At 38.6% G+C, this 23,157-nt stretch overlaps 1 protein-coding gene across 3 annotated transcripts in view; it reads left to right on the plus strand.

Moving 5' to 3' along the window:
- The first annotated feature begins 5,846 nt into the window (after positions 1-5,846).
- Positions 5,847-23,157, plus strand: part of CA1 (carbonic anhydrase 1) — a 47,288-nt gene continuing 29,977 nt past the window's right edge. For 2 of the 3 annotated variants that reach the window (XM_027089751.1, XM_027089752.1), the window contains exon 1: positions 5,847-5,958. The gene's annotated coding sequence lies outside the window, so the exon portion shown is untranslated. The remainder of the gene's footprint in view (positions 5,959-23,157) is intronic. The other variant, XM_027089756.1, reaches the window with a different exon arrangement.

Genomic DNA, 23,157 nt, shown 5'->3' on the forward strand with positions numbered 1-23,157 from the left:
TATATATATATATATATATATATATATATATATATATATATATTACTAAACGAAAGAAGCCAATGTGAAATGCTTAAATATATATTACTGTAAAGTGAAAGATATATATATATATTACTAAGTGAAATATATATTAAATATATATTACTTAAATATATATTACTAAGTGAAAGAAACCAATCTGAAATGCTACATACTGCCTGATTTCAACTATATGACTTTCTGGAGAAGGCAAAACTATGGATACAATAAAAAGATCAGTGGTTGCCAGGGGTTAGATGGGGGAGAGATGAATAAGCAGAGCACAGAGTATTTTTAAGACAGTGAAAATATTCTGTATGATAACATAATGATGGATATGTGTCATTATATGTTTATCCAAACCCATCAAATGAACATAAACCCACAACATCAAGAGTGAACCTCAATGTAAACTGTGGACTTTGGGTGATTATGATGTGTCGATGTAGGTTCATCTATTGTAACAAAAGTACCACTCTGGTGAGAGATGTTAGTAATGTGGGAGAGAGTATGTGTGTCTGGGTAGAGGATATATGGGAATCTCTGAATGTTCCCCTTAATTTTGCTGTGAGCCTAAAAGTCTCTTTAGAAAGTAAAATCTTAATGATAAAAAAATACAAAGGGTCATTAAAAAAATTGAAGGCTTACCATTGGTCATCATGATCTAAATGCTGTGGTTTCTCCCATCAAAGCACCCATACCCAATATTGTTGAGATGACTGAAGACAAAGGCACTTGGGAAATATTTTGCTGTCATTGACCTAGCCAATGTGTTTTATTCTGTTCTTATACTGAGGCTTCACAGACTCAATTTGCCTTCTTTCAAGGTACGCAATATACCTTTACTTATTTGTCTATGGGATATTTAAACAGCCTTGTCATGGTCCATAACCTTTGTCACCAAGACCTGGATAATGTACCTACTTTGTTTCTACTCACTGCTGTCATTATATATGTGATATTCTCTTAAAATCTCAATTACTAAAGGTCATCCAGGAAGACCTGGATGCCACGGTGACTCGGTTTCAAGTCAGAGGTTGGCTATCACCCCACACAATGTTCAAAGACCAACAACTTTTATAAAATTCCTGGGTAATAGCCAAAGTTCTTGCTTTTGGTCTGGCCAATAGAAGAAGAACAATTTCATTATCCAGGATAATGAGCCATAGGGGCCATCCATTTGGCAAGAGCTGATGAGTATTGTCTTAAAATCTGGGTCACCTATGACCCTGCTCATACCAAGGCCAACAGTACTGAGGCTCTTTTCAATGAACAAGCTGACCCATCCATGATAGGTTGTCCTACAGGCTCAGCATGCATCCACTTGCTAGGGGACCCATTTGAACCTAAATTTCCATCACCTAAAAATTTTCTATACTATTCAAGCAATACTGAATGGATGATTAATCCAGCCTTTCAGTCTCAACCCCTCAAGGAAATTGAAATTATTGCTCCAGGGCCATTTCCACAGATGATGTGGACTACCAAGAAGGGAGATGAGCAATTCCACTTGATAAATTAAAATCACACTTAAAAATAATGTTAGAACCAACACTCTACCCCATCATGATAAAACCAGAACCCCCTCCTTGGTAATAATTCATGCCAGACAGAAACACCAAGCAACAAAAAACCTTTAAGATGTAGCTGTACACCATTCTGTTGGATCTTGGTCTTATTATGGGTTTAGGTACTTTCATTGGTTTGCAATCCAGACACACAAACCCTCCAAATAAGCCATTATTTCAACCAAATATGGCAAATTCTGAGGCCCAAATGCCATTGAATTTCAATAATGCAAACCCTGTAGCCCCAAATCTCAATGGCTTGCCCAACACCAACCAAGAAAAAAATAACTGAGACAGGGCTTCCCTGGTGGCGCAGTGGTTGAGAGTCCGCCTGCCGATGCAGGGGACACGGGTTCGTGCCCCGGTCCGGGAAGATCCCACATGCCGCGGAGCGGCTGGGCCCGTGAGCCATGGCCGCTGAGACTGCACGTCTGGAGCCTGTGCTCTGCAACGGGAGAGGCCACAACAGTGAGAGGCCCGTATACCGCAAAAAAAAAAAAAATAAAAAAAAAAAAAAAAAAATAACTGAGACAAAAACCCCATAGTAATTGGTTAAATTAGGGGGCTTGTCTGAAGCTAATACTGGAGCTCCAACCTCAGCCATGGATATTTTTTTTTTTTTTTTTTTTGTTGTGGTATGCGGGCCTCTCACTGCTGCGGCCTCTCCCGTTGCGGCCTCTCCCACAGGCTCCGGACGCGCAGGCTCAGCGGCCATGGCTCACGGGCCCAGCCGCTCCGCGGCACGTGGGATCTTCCCGGACCGGGGCACGAACCCCCGTCCCCTGCATCGGCAGGCGTACTCCCAACCACTGCGCCACCAGGGAAGCCCAGCCATGGATATTTTAATTGTCAAGCCATCTAAAAGCTTATTAACCACATGGACCCAAATCAGGCCTTATGATTTAAAACCTGTTTGCAGCAGAACTCCTCTCATCACCTATCTGGGCAAAACCTTGGACAACTGAGAACTTTTAGATTCAGCTACTTTTATGTGAAGCTTTAATTATGCCTGTCATGTTCTGGCACTTTGCTCTAATGACAGCAGTATCATGGATGCCAGCATCATGCTAGCTCTGCACCCACAAAACTTTTGACTTAAAAGATATTTGAAAATGAAGCTTCCAGGGCCCAACACTATCTTCACATTCTACAAGCTGCTCAGCCTCAGTTTAAAACCATAGAGCCACAAAGATATGACCCACCGCAACCTGAGTGCATATCTACATGGGAAGGATACTGCAGTATCACAGTGCCCAAGAGATGACTTCACCTCTGCCTCTCAACCAACAACCAGGAGTCCCAACTACACCAGAACTGGGAAATCCTCACCACCCACAGAAGACCCAGACTCTTGATTTTTCCAATGATTTATTACTATTGAGTCCTGCTATAAAAGGTGGGACCCACCAGACTGGAGTGACTTTCCAGATATAGCAATTTGCTTGTTGCATGACCCAACTCTACATTTTGATACTTGTAAAACAATAAGTTCTATCCCTATGATTATAATTCAACCTATACCATGCTAAGCCCCTATGGGACCAAGTCCAATATCTTCACAATGCTCCCAGGATTCAGGTTGCTCTAATACCATCCACCGCCCCTTCCTAAAGGACAGCCTTACCAAAGTATCCACACTGTGTGCTCTCCTAGCTTTAACAGGAGAATTCTGCTGGCCTCTCAGTGTTCAAACCATGCATTCCCCTTCATCCTCTTCCCTTCCCCCTCCACAGTTTTCAGCACCCACACCCACACCTTAGTCTGTCTATGCCTAAGTGTCTATGCCTCTTTCCCTCTAAAGGACTATAAGGCAAGTAAAATGCAAAACCAATACCCTAGACTCTTGAATATTTACACATCTAACATAGGCATACATTTGACTGAAATAGCCTCTCAGGCACTGACTACCCATAACTGTCAGACTTGCTATCAATCTGCTTCCACATATACCACACCACACATTTATTCAGGTGATATCTGGCCCAGAGAAGGAAAATATTGGGAAGTAGCCATCTCCCCTGATTCTGCAGCGCTCCCTCATGGCAAGTCACTGCTGTCATATTTCCTCAGTACATACCATGTAGGCGCTACTGACCCTCAACATATACTCAGCAAAAATTGCTGTCTTCCTCCAGTCCCATTCTTTGATAGTTACCATTTATCAAAATCAAGGTACAACTTTTCAATTTAAAGGCAACAGCACAGAACTACACTGTGGTCCTACGAATGAGGGTCTCATCTCCTCTACTTTGCCCTTCCATTACCTCCCAGCCACAAGACACATGGATGAACTCCAGCCTCTAAGGATCTTCAATTTATATAAACTTTAATAATTTTTCCTGACCCTGGCCAAACATCATCGACGTGCAGCATTTATACCTGTAATATTGGGATTCGCCACTACTCTGGGACTTGCTGGAATGGCCACATGGTTAGGCCATTGCTCTAACCCAACAGTCAAAAATCATTGAAACTAACCTACCAATGTCTGAAACTCTAGTATTTCATATTTCTAAAGTACAACAAATATTAAGCCTGCTTAATCAAGACCAGAGAACTCTGGCAAAAATAGTTTTTGACAATAGATTTGCCCTAGCTTGTCAAGGAGAAGTTTGTGATGTTATTAATACTTCCCTTTGTACACGGGATAAGAACACTAATCTAGTGTCCACTCAACAGAAAGCCTGGACCACAAAATCAACATCCTAAAAAGCATAACTTGTGCCTTTAGCGTACTCTGTAATCAACCAAAATATTACTGGAGGCCTCTTTCATGGCTGATTTATTCTTCTGGTTAACGTCAAACAAACGTGGAGCCTGGCTGCAAATCAGCCTTTCGGGACTCTTCATATTTTTCTTGCTTCTGCTTTCATTTCCTCCTTTTTACTGTCATAATGAAATGTTTTCTGTGCTGTTTAGGGCAACTTATATCCTACTCTCTAGAGGTCTCCTCTGCTATTCAGGCCACTCAAATACCCAAAATAATTGAGCTCAAAACTGATGTCAATCAATATATTTTTTCATTTACTCAGTCCTATAAAACACACAATGCAGTTTCAGAATTATTACACCTCTATCACTGTGAACAACAAGTTTACTAATTAGGGCTCAATATTTTTTAAGTTCTTTTTACCCTTAGACTGAGGGAATATAGTCAAAGTGCTGTGTTCAAAATTATTTGTTTTTGTTTTTGTTTTTCTATGTGAGGTGTTGTTCATTGGAAATACACTTGGGTTTTTTTATATTTACATTCAATTTTACTTTTTTCTCCAGTTTTGCTGATTTAATTTATTTTATTAATATGCATATTTAAAAATTCCAAAATCAAAACTATGCAAAACACACATGTAAAGAAGTGTCATTCATTCCTCACTCTTTTCTCCTTATCTACAAATCACCATCTGTTGGTAACCAATTTCTTATTATAATACCTTTCTAGTTTTCATTTGCAAAAATAAGGACTATATATGTATAAACAAACATGCGTACATGCATAGTTCCTCTTAATTTCTGACATTAAAAAGCATGCTACGGCTTCCCTGGTGGTGCAGTGGTTGAGAGTCCGCCTGCCGATTCAGGGGACATGGGTTCGTGTCCCTGTCCGGAAGGATCCCACATGCCGCAGAGCAGCTAAGCCCGTGAGCCATGGCCGCTGAGCCTGCGCTTCCGGAGCCTGTGCTCCGCAACGGGAGAGGCCACAACAGTGAGAGGCCCGCGTACTGCAAAAAAGAAAAAAAAAAGCATGCTAACTTTACTTTTTAAAACAAAAACAATAGTATATGCTGAAAATCACAAATAATTAATAATTCATACACATCACGCTCTTTTTTTGTATAGCTTCATAATATAACATCTTAAGTATGGGATTCAGATTATTTTTGATGTTTTGCAATTAAAAATAATGCTGCAATTTTTAAAAAAAGAAAACTGATGTCAAAACATTAAGGGCTCAACTGAGATAGGTATAGACAAAATTTTTAATTTTAGTTTAATAAACTTTTAATTTATTGTGCTGTCTTGACTCAGTTTTGAGGCCCTGGCTAGAGACTAGACAGCTCCCCTTCTTGAACAACTGATTAAGTCCACACCTCAACCACTTTCCTTATCAGGCTCACACACTCTGGGGCCACTATACACTTATCCTAATCTCTACCAGGCCAGGTACCAGACAACTAGGGGACAAACCCATGCCCCAGGGCCCACCAAACTTATTAAAATTAGCCAATCCATAGAGAGCCCGGGAAACCTAGCTAACCCCACCCTGCTTGCCATACATTACCTGCACCTACAGCTCAAGCTTGCTGTTACATTGTCTCCAGGTATAACCCACTGTGCCATCCTGCCTGGCAGCCTTCCCTCCTTCGGAGCTGTAAGTAACAGAAAGTTCTGCTTTTCAGTGTGTTGTGCCCCACCACCAAAGGAATCTTTAAATCTTATAAAATATAGTTCTACATAGGCTTTAATTACCATTTAATATATTAAAGCTGCCAAGTTTAAAAATTACTTTTTCTAAAGCTTTTGTATTTTTAGGCAGAAAATACAAATTATACTTAATCCTTGATGAATATTCAATCTAATGTTAATTCCCCTAAACATACAATGGAATTGATAGGCCTGGTTAACTAAAAGTTGCTTTAAATATTTTAAAATATATGAATTATAAATTTAGTTTATTGGAGTCTCTCAAATATTTCAAATGCCTGACATGTTAGTCTTTTACACACTTGACAAGTTAAAGGCCAGGGTAGGGGTGGGGGGAAGACTTTTCTAATAATTAAAGTAACTCTGGTAAAAGTAATAAATCAAATGTATGCATTAGTAAATTATGTTCTCTTAAATGTTTAAACACTGTAGAAACTTAAGAAAGTTCTCTTATACCTTTGAAATAAAATGGCTCATATATAATATTCTAAAATGTCAAGTTCTATTAACTGTTTTGAGCACCTTAAAAATAATATTTCATAGATTATTCCAATGGTTAAAGTATTCCTAAACTCAATACAAACATGTTAATACTGTAGGTTTTATTAATTTCAGCTTTACTGTTTTCACTGTTTTGCATAGTCGCTGACTAAAATAGAGAGTAGGGACATATGATCTCGTTGGGCTGAGGTTACTGTATCAGAAGATCAGGGTCAAGGTTGAAATGTCAATTAAAGAATTTGAGGGCTTCCCTGGTGGCGCAGTGGTTGAGATTCCGCCTGCCGATGCAGGGGACACATGTTCGTGCCCCGGTCCGGTAAGATCCCACATGCTGCGGAGCAGCTGGGCCTGTGAGCCATGGCCGCTGAGCCTGCGCGTCCGGAGCCTGTGCTTCACAATGGGAGAGGCCATAACAGTGAGAGGCCCACGTACAGCAAAAAAAAAAAAAAAAGAATCTGAGAGAGGAGCAGGGACACAGTTAGGTATTACCCAGGGCCAGGGAGCCTCCTCATGAGCCAAAGGTCAACATGTGGGTGTGTCCTTGAGGCAATGGAACTTTTCAAGCTCACACCATTTTGTACAACCTTGTACATTATGTGTATCTTTCCCCAGTTTTTAATGTTAATCTCTTTTACAACTTTTAATTGTCTGATTTGTTAGTCGATACTCCCTCTACAGGCTAATACTCTTCACCACTTGACTAAATTTATCTCTTTATTGCATGGTTGGAGTCTGCATGTTTTTATACTTTACGTATCTTGTTCATTATCGATAAACCTATTGTCATTTTATTGACTATTCCCTACCTGATTAACACAATCAATTTGATACTTATTTTAGAATATTACCTCTAGGGTTGCATCAAACTCACGATCTGTAGCTCACCTACATACACCCTTCCGTCTCTGCGGTTTGGGCTAGCAGGTGCCAGGATACAGTCATCGTACGGGAGTCTCCACTGTACCTTGGAGTTCCTGGCTGCAGTTCATCCATCTTATCCAAACATCCCCTCAATACCATGCATCTTATACCTCTTGAAAAGACATAAATCCATTGAAAGCATGGAGCTATTGCCTTGGGAACTTTTGCCTATTTTATTCTTTGCTTCTGTCATGCCAACATTTGTTTTAATCTTTTAATTTGTTGTAAATATGTGTTATAAACATAACGCTTTCTTTAAAAAAAAAAGGAGTAAACAGATCTTTTATGGCACCATTGGGCAGGGTAAGGCAGGTGGGCAAGATGTGAAATTAGAGGTGCTTAGTGATAATTTTCTGAAAGTGGAGATGAAAGGCTTGAAATACGACAGTGCTATCCTAGTAAAGGTCAGCACGAGGTAGGTGAATTCCTCCAAAGCCTTCCTTGACCCAGGCTGTTCTATGTGTCCTTTGTTGGTGTGACTTTAACATCTAGTTAGGTTTCTCTTGTTGCCTTTGCCTCACTACTTTATAACTGTCTGCAGTCGAATAGTATTGTTTTGAGAAGCAAAAACGTTGAGACCTGGGTAGAGGTGGTATTAATGTGAAAATATGATGCTTAAGCTTCAGGACACTCCACTTGCTTGAACCCACTTCCGAGATCCTGGAAAGGCCCTAGAAATGTCTTCAGGTGGACATATGTTTACATAAAATTTACAAAAGATATTTAACCACAATTATACTTTGACATCTCACTATCATCAGGCTTCCTGTATCAGATGTTGTTAGAGAGGCTGCAGGTATTTTGAGATCCAGATGAGGGAATGTTGAATTTTAGTTTGGGTTTAATGGGATATATTTATGTGGTTCACAGTCATTTCTGTATATTGATAATTTATTGCTAGCCATTATGGTAGCATCCACTATGCCAAAACAAACATGCAGAGCCCAAAGTCTTATCAAAATGCAAAAGTGTTCTAACAGCTCCCAGCTCTGGAAACTGGTAGACTGTGGAAGAGAGACTGAAATGTAGAGACAGAGCAGACTGTCGGAAAAAAATTTCAATCACCAAATATATAAAATTGTAGACAGAGAATTTGGTTCTCATCCTAGTCAAGACAGAAATTTTTTTCACTTAGGAATAGATCTGATAGTGCTTTATATACAATTTAAACCACATCATATTTTTTGATGGGAATAATACAAAATTAAATTTATGAGAATCCTGCTTGTAAGGCACAAGTGTGAAGCAGAACTTCAAATGTGTGTGAAGTTTTATGCATCCCATTATCAATAATAAAAAAAATTTAATCAACCAGCCTGGAAGCCTAAATTATCTTTCTATTCTCTCTATAGAAAATGATATACTTTTTGTCATATGAAGAGGTCATTGAAGGTTATGAAACAAAAATGTAAGGAAAAGGTATTACAGAGTTGTATCAGGCAGTTTAATATAAAATACTATATTATTTTTCTGGATTTTGTGATGTTTTGATATTTGCTAAATTTTTTAATGTTTGTTATGACTTTTTTGTCCTGAGTACATATTCACCTTAGTAACTAATTTTTATTATTAATTTTGTATTCTTTTTTGTGAAAAAATTAAATTTACCATTTTAAGTGTACAGTTCTGTGCCATTAAGTACATCGTATTATTGTACAACTGTCACCACTGTATCCATCTCCAGACCTTTTTCATCTTCTCAACCTGAAACTCCATATCCATTAAACAGTAACTCCCCAATTGCTCTTCTCTCAGCCCCTGGTACCACTATTGTACTTTCCAGCTCTGTGAATTTGACTATTCTATGTACCTCTTATTAGTGGAATTATATTTGTATTATTCCTTTGTCCTTTTGTGTCTGGCTTTTTTCACTTAGCATAGTCTTCAAGGTTCACCTATATTGTATCATTCCTTTTAAAGGATGAATAATAATCTATTGTACGTATATACTATGTTTTGCTTATCCATTCATCTGTCAACAGACATGTGGGTTGTTTCTACCTTTCGGCTATTGTGAATAAAGCTGCTATGAACATGGGTGTACAAATATCTGTTCAAGTTCCTGCTTTCAATTCTTTTAGGTTTATACCCAGAAGTGGAATTGCTAGATCATATGGTAGCTCTATATTTAATATTTTAGGAACCACCATACCATTTTCTACAGTGGCTGTACATTTTATATTCCCACAAACAATGCACAGAGGTTCCAATTTCTCCACATCATTGCCAACACTTGTTATTTTCTGTTCTTTTCGTTTTGTTTTGCTTGGCTTTTGATAATAGCCAACTAATGGGTATGAAGTATGTTCCATATTTCAGAGGGTCTCCAAAACTTGGGTCTTCCTTGGACTCAGGTCTGAATTTCAGTTCCACCATGGTATATGGTCCATTTACTCAATTTCTCTATGATTTTTGTTTCCTCATTTATAAAATGAGGGTAATAATAAGCCAGCCTCTAGAATTGTTTTGAAGATTTGGTGAAGTAATATATGTGACACCATTAACACAGTGCCTACACTTAGAAAGTAGCAGTACTTTTACTATTATTTATTTACACATCTTTCTCCTGTACTATATTTGAGCTCCTCACTCATATTTTTATCTATAAAACCTAGCTTGGGGCCTGACGCACAGTCAGCATTTAACAAATATTTCATGGTTGAGCTTATATTAGTCTGTAGAACACAGGTCACAATTCTTTTAGCCACTGTGAATATAGGAGTTCAAAAGTTCCTTAATGCAGAACTGAAAGTACATATCAGAATTTTGCTGCTCTGTAATTCACTCTATGCAATTAAGGTCTTATCAGTATAGTAAACTCTGTATTGTTCTCCTTCTCTAATGCTCACTCATGCTCAGCAAATAGTTTTATTTTTCTCATAAAGTTATAAGTCAAAGAGCCTCTCTGGGTATTACTTTGTACAAATATTTGTCCTGGGTGGACTCTACCTGACTATTGCTCACAAGATTTTGGTGCCCCAAGGGCAGATGAGATCAGTAGCATGTGTTTTAGGGTACCACCTCAGCTGAGCTGATTTCTGCTTAGGTGCACTATATGTGACACAAAAGCCTACAAGATTTGGGGATCCCATTCGTAGGTGGGCCTTAGGGTTCAAAACCCTAAAACTGTATTTGAAATTGAGGAGGGTATGTGAGTCTGAGAATATGTGCAGACATAGATAGGACTTTTATCAGAATCTCAAAGGAGTTCATGACCAAAAAGGATTAAAAATGACAAATCTAGAAGGCCTGGGGCACCTGACCCATTATCAAGTCAGAGTCTGAAGTTTAGGGAAAAAAATAGAGCTCTTTATACAAATTGTGATTTAGGTTCAGGCCTTAGGCAAGATAGGACTAAGCCACAGAATCAGCTCCCAGCCCCAAGTGTCATTGAAACTGGAGGGATAATTTAAATCTCCTTTAAACTTCCTCTACCTACACGTGGGATTGGTCCAGAGCCTGTAGATTGATGCTAAAGATGGTAATAAAGTCATAATAGTTGGGGGCTATTCAAAGAACATGCAGGGATCACACAAGTAAACATAACTTCCAATCAGTAAGGAACATAATAACATGAGTAATGGATGGAGGATGAATGGAGGACGTTGAGATCAATTCATCACAGTGCCAGGGTGCCCATTCATTTCCTCTTCAGGTAGAGGCTGAGAGTATGCTTTTTAAAAAGAACATTGTTCACTTGTTTCCTGTCAAGTACAACCTTTGCAGCATCTCAAATTGGGGTACCTATTACAATGTGAGGGACCCTGAGAAGCGGCTGTGGCCAAAGATCTCTCCTTTTCTAGCCTGTACTAGTCCATGAAAATGTTGTTGAAAATATATTCTTTCACTTGAGTTTAAAATCACTATATAAAATGCAGATGTGACTGAAAGAAGTTAATGTATAAAACCATTTTCTGCCATTAACACAGTGATGTGAATTCATTTCAAGACGGTTAACTTGCTAAAGTTAGACAAACTTGGATACAGCGTTGGAAGGTAGAGAGATGTGTCCTAGGCAGTCCAATGTCCAAAGTAGGATAGACAAGAGGTAGTATTAGAAAACCATAAACTTGGAAAAGAGAGAGTACCATGAAAGATAAAATGGAAGTGAACAAGGAAGTAGGACGGCAAAGTCATTTCACAAATGTGTCAACAAACTGCAATCTTGACCTCTGGTTTCCCTAAAGTAAGAGCTTTCACAAAGTAAACATGTTATTTTAAAGTGTATCTGAGACGGCCTTGCAATTATGATGTACAGTTTAATTGGAACAGGGGAGAACCTCAGAGGAAAGAGCACAGAAAACAGGGTACATACAAGGCTGTGAGAGGAGAAGAAAAGTGGCTACTTGCTTCAAAATATTCTTAGCTGTCCTGGTCTGCCACTGAGTTGCAGCCTTCAAACTCCAACTGCAAGGGAAGCATTTTCTGAGCCTCCTTGGAGAAAACCCATGACCCCAAATCCTCCCATTAAAGCTCTGTCCAGAGACTTGGTACTGGCTAAAGGAGAAAGTCAGATTTAGTTTCTGGGAGGCAGGACCTTGTTGGGAATGTTGTAAGATTGACATGATGGTGACGAGCCTGGAACTTCCTGGTTTGATGCATAGCTATTAGACCTTTTAAGGAATAGGACACTACCCTCCCCCCCCAGATATTACATAATTATATCTATCTGGAGTTTTCTAACATGTTTCTCTTTTTCAAAAACACTTAAATTTTAAGAAAGACAGAGGGTGAGTCTTGAAAAAATTATAAGGAAACCCAAAAGAGCTTACTGTGCATGTCAACTGCCTCAGTTAGAATAAAACACAATCATCAAAAGGGTATTTATGTTTGTTTTATAGAAATAAAATGGAAAAAAATACTTCCATATGCTTAAAGCAGTTATGTACCACAACTAAAGACAGAAAGGATTTTTTTAATTGCAAATGCAATTCACAAATAATCTACCTTCTTTTCCTTCCAATACTCTGTGTTTTTATTTATTTTCTAATGTGAGTAGCTGTAAAAGTTGAGTCCTTCATCTCCTGTTCTTTCCAGTCATATTCCCTTCAAGGCAACAAATGTTACCAGGTTGGTGTTTTTCCACTCACTCTTCAATGAATGCATAAGCATGTATACATGCAAAACGTGTTATATACAAAATCAGGATCATATTATGTTGTTGCTCTGCAATTCACTTTTTTATTTTTACATCTTTATTGGAGTATAATTGCTTTACAATGGTGTGTTAGTTTCTGCTTTATGACAAAGTGAATCAGTTATACATATACATATGTTCCCATATCTCTTCCCTCTTGAGTCTCCCTCCCTCCCACCCTCCCTAACCCACCCCTCTAGGTGGTCACAAAGCACCGAGTTGATCTCCCTGTGCTATGCAGCTGCTTCCCACTAGCAATCTACTTTACGTTTGGAGAGAGTGGCATGGACATATATGCAATTCACTTTTTACACTTAAAATATTACAAGCACGGTTGCCTAGGATCATTATTTCAGTCTTTAGGCTACTTTGAAATGCCTTCTCTCACAAACTCTGATTCAATTAGTGTCCTTATACTTCAAATTATTTTGGTCAATTCTTCAGTAGCATAGAGTTCTAAACATGAGATTTAGGGACCCAAGTCTATATCCATTTATAATTCAAATGAGTATACAAACTAATGATTGTACCACTTTATGCTTCCATAAGAAATATTATCAAAGCTTTGCATTTTACCCCCCGTTCTTTTGGTTTCTCATTGCTTTGAATTTCATTTTCCTACACAATGGTCACATAGAGAGTCTTTTCACACACTATTGCCTATTGGTGAGCAGAATCTAAAAACTCTTCTTTTGGATGCAAAAGGCAAAAAACACCTCTTTGTGTTTTGTGAGAAAGGGCATGGTGGGCTTCTCCCCTCCTCAACTATGTGGGTTAGCAAATTCTGCACAAAGTTGCAGTTCTTCCCCAGAGCTTCTAGAGTTGATCTCCAAGAAGCAGGCTGCACACTGGAAACTGGCTGATCAAATTTTCTCCAAAGACCAAGGGGGATCCACTGGGCTTAACTGGTTGTCTGCACTCTGAGAGCCAAAGTTTCTGAGTTTCTCACCCTAGTACATCACGCCTGTTTCCAGCCAGAAGCCACTGCCTTCCCCAGTTCTGTAAACATTGATGCCCAAGTTTGTGTGTGTTCTTAAGACTTTCTATTTTGGAGACCCACATACATTTCTTATCAACTGGTTGAATCTTGCCAGCAAGGCATTGACAAGGAGAGGGGGTCATGGATTTGAAATCAGATTTTCATCTTTCCCAATTTTTTGTTTCTTCTTCATCTGTGTCTTAAGAGATTATGGCCACAGTTGTTCTCCATGAACTTAAAAACAAATTAACAAGTCCAGGCTATATTGAAGGTGAAAAGGAGAAAATGTTTTAAATATTAAAAGTGGATCAACCCTTTATATATTTATCTAGAATAAAACCCACACAAAGTCTATTAAGTGATTTACCAATTCTTGCAAATGCTAATCTTAAAGTAATATCCTGTGTATGGATGGGTGCAGGACACTGTGATATGAAGACCATATTTGGCTTCCCCGACCTGCAATGTAAAAAATTCATTTTACCATAATAATATTAGGGAGGCTGTGTCCAACCGAGCAGGGTTCACTTTCTTAAGTGATAGAGGTTTATCATGTCAGGTAAAGTTTCAGAATCATTTAATCTCACTTTTCATCATCCATTATGGTGGAGCTGAAGCTATCTACTTCTAGATTTATGTGCCTTTAATTTTTTCACATTGCTACAAAGTGAGGTACCTGTAAGTTTACACCCCAGATAATCCTCTGTTTCTGGAATGTAGAAGTTATTCTTTTTCATAACAGATGCAATAAAGTTTGTCAAGCAGATATTATGACTCAATTTAGAGATCATCACCATTGCATAGGCTGAAGACGATCTAACGAATCATCCTGCTTCATGCAGCTCAGCTGCACTTCTGAGGCCAGAGTCTTCCTGGAGCCCCTGCCCCATCTGTACACCCACCTCCCCATCGCTTCTTGGATCTCTTAGCTGTTGTGACTTTTCTCATCCACCTCTTAGCCAAAGAGGGAGGGCAGAAGGCTGCCTTCAGAGCCAAGTAGCAGCTGTTGCTGCCAGTACCATGACCAGAAGCTGAGGACCCACCCTCCCCAGCCTTCTCTAGCTGCTCTGTCACCACATACCCCTTGGCTGGCACAGTGGGGTGGCCAATATTCAGGCTAATATGATACTTTCACCTCTGTCACAATTTATGACATATTAAAAATTGAAACATTTATTCTCCAGTTAGGAGGTTTAAGGTTTCTGTTACTAAGATTAGACCAAGTCTTAGGTAAAGAGACAGTATCCCTTTCCTGAAAATGGAGTGCTAAAATTCTGGCCAATTTTCCTGAGACGAGATGATTCTTAGCTTAGTGTATATTACAACAGTCTTCCTCGATTGAAAATGCTGTCATTCCAGCTCCAGGCACATATTCTGGTGGCCTGACATTGCTTGTTCCCAGCATCACACACATCCCATGGAAATAAATGAACAAACTCAACTCCCTTGTTTATCCATCCAACAACTGACAAATATTTATTGAGGATCTGTTAAGGATAGTGGAAGATTCCTAGCCATCCTATCATCTAGTGGAGAGACAAGTATACACATAAACGTAATCAAGGTTTGAATATGAGAAGTGTCATAAGAAAGATACAAAACAGGGCTTCCCTGGTGATGCAGTGGTTAAGAATTCGCCTGCCAATGCAGGGGACATGGGTTTGAGCCCTGGTCCAGGAAGATCCCACATGCCGTGGAGCAACTAAGCCGGTGCGCCTCAACTACTGAGCCTGTGCTCTAGAGCCCACGCGCCACAACTAATGAAGCCCACACACCTAGAGCCCGTGCTCCGCAACAAGAGAAGCCACCGCAATGAGAAGCACGGGCACCGCAATGAAGAGTAGCTCCCGCTCACTGCAACTAGAGAAAGTCCACGTGTAGCAATGAAGACCCAATGCAGCCAAAAAACTTGGGAGAGTATGAATTTCATGAAAGTCTTCATTAAGGAAATACTTATCATCTGAGATGCACTTTGAACAATAGGTTGGATTTTCACAAGTGGATATGTGTGTTTGGGCTGAGAAGCTGTGTGTTTCACATGAAAGTGCTGCACGTGGCAAAGCCTGAAGGTGGAGTGAGACACAGAATCAACTTGGGGATAACATATAATCCTCTTTGACTGAAACATAAACAATATGAAGGGAACTATCAAGATACAAGACTAGAAAAATAGATTTGCAGCCCTTGAATGCCAGGCTGTGCAATTCACATTTTATACACAGTATTGGGAAGCTGTTGCAATTTAACAGACCAGGAGTGAGCTGATTGGTACTAGGCTTCAGGGCTATTATTCTCACAGAAGGACTTGAGCTGGATTGGAGGGGAGAGAGGCTCAGGCAGTGAGGCCAGGTAGGATGCAATTTTATGTCAGCAGGTGAGAGGCAGTGGCAATGAAAAGGAAGTGGAAGGGAGGAGTGCCAGAGGTGTTGTGGAGATAAAATGGACAGCATTCACATGAGGAAGCCTAAGGAAAGGGAGGGAGAATGTGAGAAGTCCAGGCCTGTGGGCTTAGACCCTGACCCTGGGCTTTGGTGGCAACATTAACCGACATAGTGGAGGCAGGAGGAGAACGACCATGATATCATCTGGAGGCAGGAAGAGCTCAGAGTGAGGGCAAGTCATTCAGTTAGTGCTGATCTTTTAGCAGAAAGATCAAGTAGATAAGTTTTTAGTTAAAGAAGTAACATTTTCATAGCTATGCCTTGCAAGTATGTAAGTCTACACTTCTTAAATGATTAACAGATGGAACACTTGACAACATTCATCACCTGCATGAACAGAAATATTTATTGTGCTGTGCTCCTGTGTGTGACACTCCACCAGGAGCGGGAAGGATATGGGTAAAAGTTAGGGTTTATGGGGAGGGGGAAGGGTAAGCTGGGACAAAGTGAGAGAGTGGCATGGACATATATACATTACCAAATGTAAAATAGATAGCTAGTGGGAAGCAGCCGCATAGCACAGGGAGATCAGCTCAGTGCTTTGTGACAACCTAGAGGGGTGGGATAAGAGGGTGGGAAGGAGAAGCAAGAGGGAGGATATATGGGGATACATGTTTATGTATAGCTGATTCACTTTGTTATAAAGCAGAAACGAACTCACAATTGTAAAGCAATTATACTCCAATAAAGATGTTTAAAAAACAAAGTTATTGTTTAAATTAACTACTAAGAAATTGGAGTTGCTCCCATTAGTAGTAAAAGTAACAAGGGGCAACCTGAAGCCAAAGTGTTGAAAAAGAAAACTGTTCCCTTTACTTTTTCCTTAAACTGTGAGGGGATGAACATGCCACAAAACACCAACCATGATGACTAAGGAAAGCTGTGTAGACTTAACAGCCCTTATAAAATAAAACTCACATTAAAATCAATCTGACTTACCTTCGTGTTATTGTGCCGCAGGGTAATTAAAGGTGAACAGTGCACATAAATGACTTTATTGATAATCATTTTGCCAAAACATACATTTTCAGCTCTCCTTAACCACTTCCTCTTATGTGTCTATTATTGATATTTACTTCAAATATTAGCACTGATATTTTCTTCAAAATAATATATGTTATCTGCCTAGAAAATCTGATAGAATCAATGGGTGACCAATTGGAACTTAGAAAATCCAGTAAGATCACCAGACAAAATAGCAATGTAGAAAAATCTACTCCTTTCTGCTATATCAACCACAGTCGATTAAAAATATCCAAAGAACAATACTCTTTACAGTAGTAATAAAACTATTACTTTATCATATTATTTCGAGCACCCCTATCCCTGCCCCCAACACACCCAAAACACACACAATTATACCTGCATTTTAGAAAGCAAAATCCCTGGATAATTTTAAGCTCAAGATGAAGCTAATTTCCCTGACTCTCCTTCCCTAAATGTGCCAAGCCCATCATGCCCAGGACTGAAATTCATCTCTTTTCCCCATTTAGCCACTTTCCTCCTCAATACACCACCACCATCACCACCAATCTCTGCCACTATTCAATGAATCTTTGAGAAGCTGCTCTCTGCTCCCTAACTGTGGTGGGCTGAATAACGGCCCCCAAAGATGCCCATGTCCTAATCCTCAGAACCTGTGAATTTGTTACTTTACGGGGCCTTTGCAGAAGCAAGTAAATTAATGAGCCTGAGACGGGAAGGTTATTCTGAATTGTCCAGGTGGGCCTGATATAATCACAAGATTCCTTATAAGAGGGAAGCAGAAGAGCAGAAAGAGAAAAGATGCTAAGCTGCTGGCTTTAAAGGTAGAGAAGGGGCCATGAAACAAGAAATCCTGGCAGTATCTAGAATCTAGAAAAGGCAAGGAGTGAGATCTCCCCTAGAGCCTCGAGAAGGAATGCAGCCCTGCTAATATCCTGATTTTAGCCCCTAAGACTCATTTCAGACTTCTGACCACATGAAGTGTTAAGAGAATAAATTTGCATTGTGTTAAGCTATTAAATTTTGGGTAATTTGTTACAGCAGCAGTAGGAAACTACTATATTACCTCCATGCATCTTTTGCCATGAACCCCGAACCATGAAACTGTGGGCTGCCTGCTCAGAGTGAGGTAACTTATATGATCAGTGCATAGCTCAGGATGACAGTAGCTGGAGAACCAGTGCTGAGAGCACTGGTTCAGAGAAGAAAGGAAGAAGTGAGATCCAAATAGAGCTTCTAGTAAGGAGCCCCCACTGTATTTCAGACATTGTGCTAAATGCTTTACATGTATTACCTCTTTGACTTTTTCTCCTTTATTATCCTTTTCAATGTCTTTGAGATATGCAGTGCTTGTCTTCTTGAGTATATGTAGTCTTTGATTGTAGTAAGCTCATCATCTCATCATTATTTGTGGGAGTCCTAAATTCTAAATTGGGCAATCTTTCCTTCAGAGAGGTCAGTATACAGTGGCTATCACCCCCGACGTGGGCCAGTTCAGTTCCCTTGAGAGTCTTGGCTCAGCAGGAGAGTCATGGGTTCAGATTCCAGCGGCCCAAGCCTCAGAATTGTCATTGGTACCCATTCTAAGGGTGATGCCATGCCTGTCCCTAAGACCCAGTTCTCAATTTAGGGGTTTATTTAGGAGACAGAGTGTGAATTTCCTGAAAAGATCAATTACCTCTTGCATGACCAGAATTTTCTCCAAGAGTGAAATCTCTCCAGACCTGGTAGTTCTGCAAGAGAGAACTCGTGGCAAAGGGGTAGGTGCTATGAAGTTGGGCAAAAGTAGATGGACTTAAAATATATTTAAAAGGAAGAAAATATTAAACCTGCTAGTGTTTTTTTAATAGGTTTTATGAAAGGAAATGCTCAAAAAAGTCTCCCAGGGTTCTTCCTCAAGAAATAGGGAAGGTAGTAGTGCCACTTATAGGTGGAATACTGAGAGGAAACATTGTGGAGGATGGGAGATTAGAGTTACATTTTGGACATGTTAACTTTGCTAGCTTCTGTTACATTCTAAAAAGAGCTTTAATGTTGAGTGCCCAGGCCGAATTTTTAGTTATATATGTTTCAGGTGAACAGTGTTATAGTTCAACACCTATACACACTACAGTCATCATCACCACAAGTCTAGTTACCATCCATCACCATACAGTTGACCCCTATCACCCACTTTGCCCACCCTCCAACCCTTTTCCCCTCTGGCAACCACTAATCCGTTCTCTGTATCTATGAGTTTGTTTTTTGTTTTGTTTTATTTTATTTGTGAAGTTTGTTTTGTTTTGTTTTTAGACTCCACATAGGAGTGAAATCATATAGTAATCAATATTTATCTTTCTCTGTCTTATTTCACTTACCATAATATCTTCAAGGTCCATCCATGTTGTCACAAATGTCAGAATTTCATTCTTCTATATAGCTGAGTAGTATTTCATTGTGCGTGTGTGTGTGTGTGTGTGTGTGTGTGTGTGTGTGTGTGTGTATACCACATCTTCTTTATCCATTCATCCGTTGATGGACACTTAGGTTGTTTCCATATCTTGGCTATTGTAAATAATGCTGCAATGAACATAGGTGTATATATCTTTTTGAATTATTGTTTTCATGTTCTTTGGATAAATACCCAGAAGTGAAATAGCTTGGTCATATGATATTTTTATTTTTAATTTTTTGAGGAATCTTGGTACTGTTTTCCATAGTGGCTGTACCAATTTAAAGTCCCATAAACAGTGTACATGGGTTCCATTTCCTCCACATCCTCTCCAACATTTGTTATTCCTTGACTTTTTTATAACAGCCATTCTAACAGGTGTGAGGTGACACCTCATTACAGTTTTGATTTGCACTTCCCTGAGAGGAATGTTGAACTTTTCATGTGCCTGTTGGCCATCGCTATGGCTTCTTTGGGAAAAATGTCTTTTCACATCCTCTGTCCATTTTTAAATCAGGTTGTTTCGGGGTTTTTTGTTGAATTGTATGAAGCCTTCATATATTTTTGATATTACCATCTTATTGAATACATGATTTGCAAATATCTTCTTGCATTCAGTAGGTTACCTTTTCATTTTTTTTTTTTACATCTTTATTAGAGTATAATTGCTTTACAATGGTGTGTTAGCTTCTGCTTTATATCAAAGTGAATCAGCTATACATATACATATGTTCCCATATCTCTTCCCTCTTGCATCTCCCTCCCATCCTCCCTATCCCACCCCTCTAGGTGGTCACAAAGCACCGAGCTGATCTCCCTGTGCTATGTGGCTGCTTCCCACTAACTATCTATTTTACATTTTGTAGTGTATATGTGTCCATGCCACTCTCTCACTTCATCCTAGCTTACTCTTCCCCCCACCACGTCCTCAAGTCCATTCTCTACATCTGCGTCTTTATTCCTGTCGGACCCCTAGGTTCTTCAGAACCCTTTTTTTTCTCTTAGATTCCATATATATGTGTTAGCACATGGTATTTGTTTTTCTCTTTCTGATTTAACTTCACTCTATATGACAGACTCTACGTCCATCCACTTCACTACAAATAACTAAATTTCATTTATTAGTATGGCTGAGTAATATTCCATTGTATATATGTGCCATATCTTCTTTATCCATTCATCTGTCAATGGACACTTAGGTTGCTTCCATGTCTTGGCTATCAAAAAGAGTCATGTACCACAATATTCACTGTAGATCTATTTATGATTGCCTTTTCATTTTGATGATGGTTTCCTTCACTGTACAAAAGTCTTCTATTTTGATGTAGTCTCATTTGTTTATTTTGGCTTTTGTCCCCTTGCCTTTGGAGTCAGATCCACAAAAACATAACTAAAACTGATGTCATTGAAGTTACCACTTATGTTTTCTTTTAGGAATTTTATTGTTTCTGGTCTTACATTCAAGGTTTTAATCCACTTTGAGTTAATGTTTGTGTATGGTGTAAGATAGCAGTCTATTTTCATTCTTTTGCATGTAGCTGTCCAGTTTTCCCAGCACTATTTATTGAAGAGACTGTCCTTTCTCCATTGTATGTTCATTTCTCCTTTGTGTAGATTAATTGTCCATATTAGTTGTCCATGTGTGTTGGATTTATTTTGGGGCTCTCAATTCTGTTGCATGGATCTATATGTCTGCTTTTGGGCCAGTACTATATTGTTTTGATTGCTATAGCTTTGTAGTATGATTTGAAATCCGGGAGCTTGATACCTCTGGTTTTGTTCTTCTTTCTCAAGATTGTTTTGGCTTTTTGGAGTCTTTTATGTTTTCATACAAATTCTAGAATTGTTTGTTCTAGTTCTGTGAAATATGCCATTGGCATTTTGATAGACATTGCCTTGGGTAGTTTGGACATTTTAGCAATATTAATTTTTCTTATCCATGAGCACAGAATATCTTTTCATTTTCTGATATCTTCTTTAATTTCTTTCATCAGTGTTTAATAGTTTTTAATATACAAGTCTTTCATCTCCTTGGTTAAATTTATTCCTAGATATTCTATTCTTTTTGTTGCAATTGTACGGGGGATTATTTTCCTAATTTCTCTTTCTGTTAGTTCATTATTAATGTACAGAAACCCTACAGATTTCTGTATATTGATTGTGTATCCTGCAACTTTCCTGAATTCATTATTAGTCCTAACAAGTTTTGGGTGAAGTCTTTACAGTTTTTCTATATATGGTATCATATCACCTGCAAATAGTGAGAGCTTTGTTTCTTCCTTTCTGATTTGGATGCCTTTTATTTCTAGCCTAATTGCTGTGACTAGGACTTCCAATATTATTTTGAATAACAGTGGCAAGGGTGGGAATTTTTGTCTTGTCCCTGATCTTAAAAGGAAAAGCTTTCAGCTTTTTGCTGTTGAATGTGATGTTATCTGTGGGTTTGTCATATATGACCTTTATTATGTTGAGTTATGGTCCCTCTATACCCACTTTGTTGAGAGTTTTTATCATAAATAGCTGATAAATTTTGTCAAAAGTTTTCTCTGTATCTATTGAGATAATAGTATAATTTTTATTCTTTGTTTTGTTAATGTCATGTATCACATTTGATTGGTTTGCAAATGTTGAACCATCCTTGCATCTGTGGAATAAATTCCAGTTATTCATGGTGTATGATCCTTTTAATGTATTGAATTCAGTTTGCTAATATTTTATTGAGGATTTTTGCATCAATGTTTATCAAGAATATTGGTCTATAATTTTATTTTCTGTGTTGTCCTTGTCTGCTTTTGGTAATAGGGTAATGCTGGCTTTGTAAAATGTGTTTGGAAGTTTTCCCTCATTTTCAATTTTTGGAAGAGTTTGAGGATAGTTCTTAAATCTTCTTTGAATGTTTTGTAGAATTTGCCAGTGAAAATTCTGGTTCTGGTCTTTTGTTTCTTGTGTGTTTTTTGATTGCCATTTCAATCTCCTGATTAGTAATCGGTCAATTTAGATTTTCTATTCCTTCATGGTCCAGTCCTGGAAGACTGTATGTTTCTGGAAATTTATCTATTTCTTCTAGGTTGTGCAATTTGTTAGCATATAACTGTTCATAGTAGTCTATTCTGTGGTATCAGTTGTAACTTCTCTTTTATTTCTGATTTTATTTGAGCCCTCTCTTCTTTTCTTGACTTAGTTTTATTGATCTTTTCTATTGTAGTTTTGGCCTCGATTTCACTTATTCCTCTCTGACATTTATTATTTTCTTCCTTCTACTAATTTTGGTCTTTGTTCTTTTTCCAGTTCCTTTAGGTATAAAGTTAGATCATTTATTTGGGAATTATTTGTTTGTTTCTTTCTTGAGGTAGGCTGCATTGCTATGAACTTCCCTCTCAGAACCACTTTGCTGCATCCCTTAAATTTTGGTATGTTGTATTTCTGTTCTCATTTCTCTATAGGTATTTTTTAAATTTCTTCTTTGATTTCTTTGACTCACTGGTTATTCAGTAGTGTGTTGTCTAATTTCCATGTTTTTGTGGTTTTTCCAATTCTTTCCCTTGTGATCGATTTCTAGTTTCATACCATTGTGGTTGGAAAAGATGCTTGATGTGACTTTAATTTTCTTGAAATTATTGAGACTTGTTTTGTGACCTAACATGTGATCTATCCTGGAGAATGTTCCATGTGCACCCATGAAAAATGTGCATTCTTCTGCTTTTGGATGTAATGTTCTATATCTATGTATATATCTATTAAGTGCATCTGAT

This window comes from Aethalodelphis obliquidens, unplaced genomic scaffold (assembly GCF_003676395.1).
Source record: "Aethalodelphis obliquidens isolate GAN/ISIS:26980383/991018 unplaced genomic scaffold, ASM367639v1 scaffold68, whole genome shotgun sequence".
Taxonomy (NCBI): domain Eukaryota; kingdom Metazoa; phylum Chordata; class Mammalia; order Artiodactyla; family Delphinidae; genus Aethalodelphis; species Aethalodelphis obliquidens.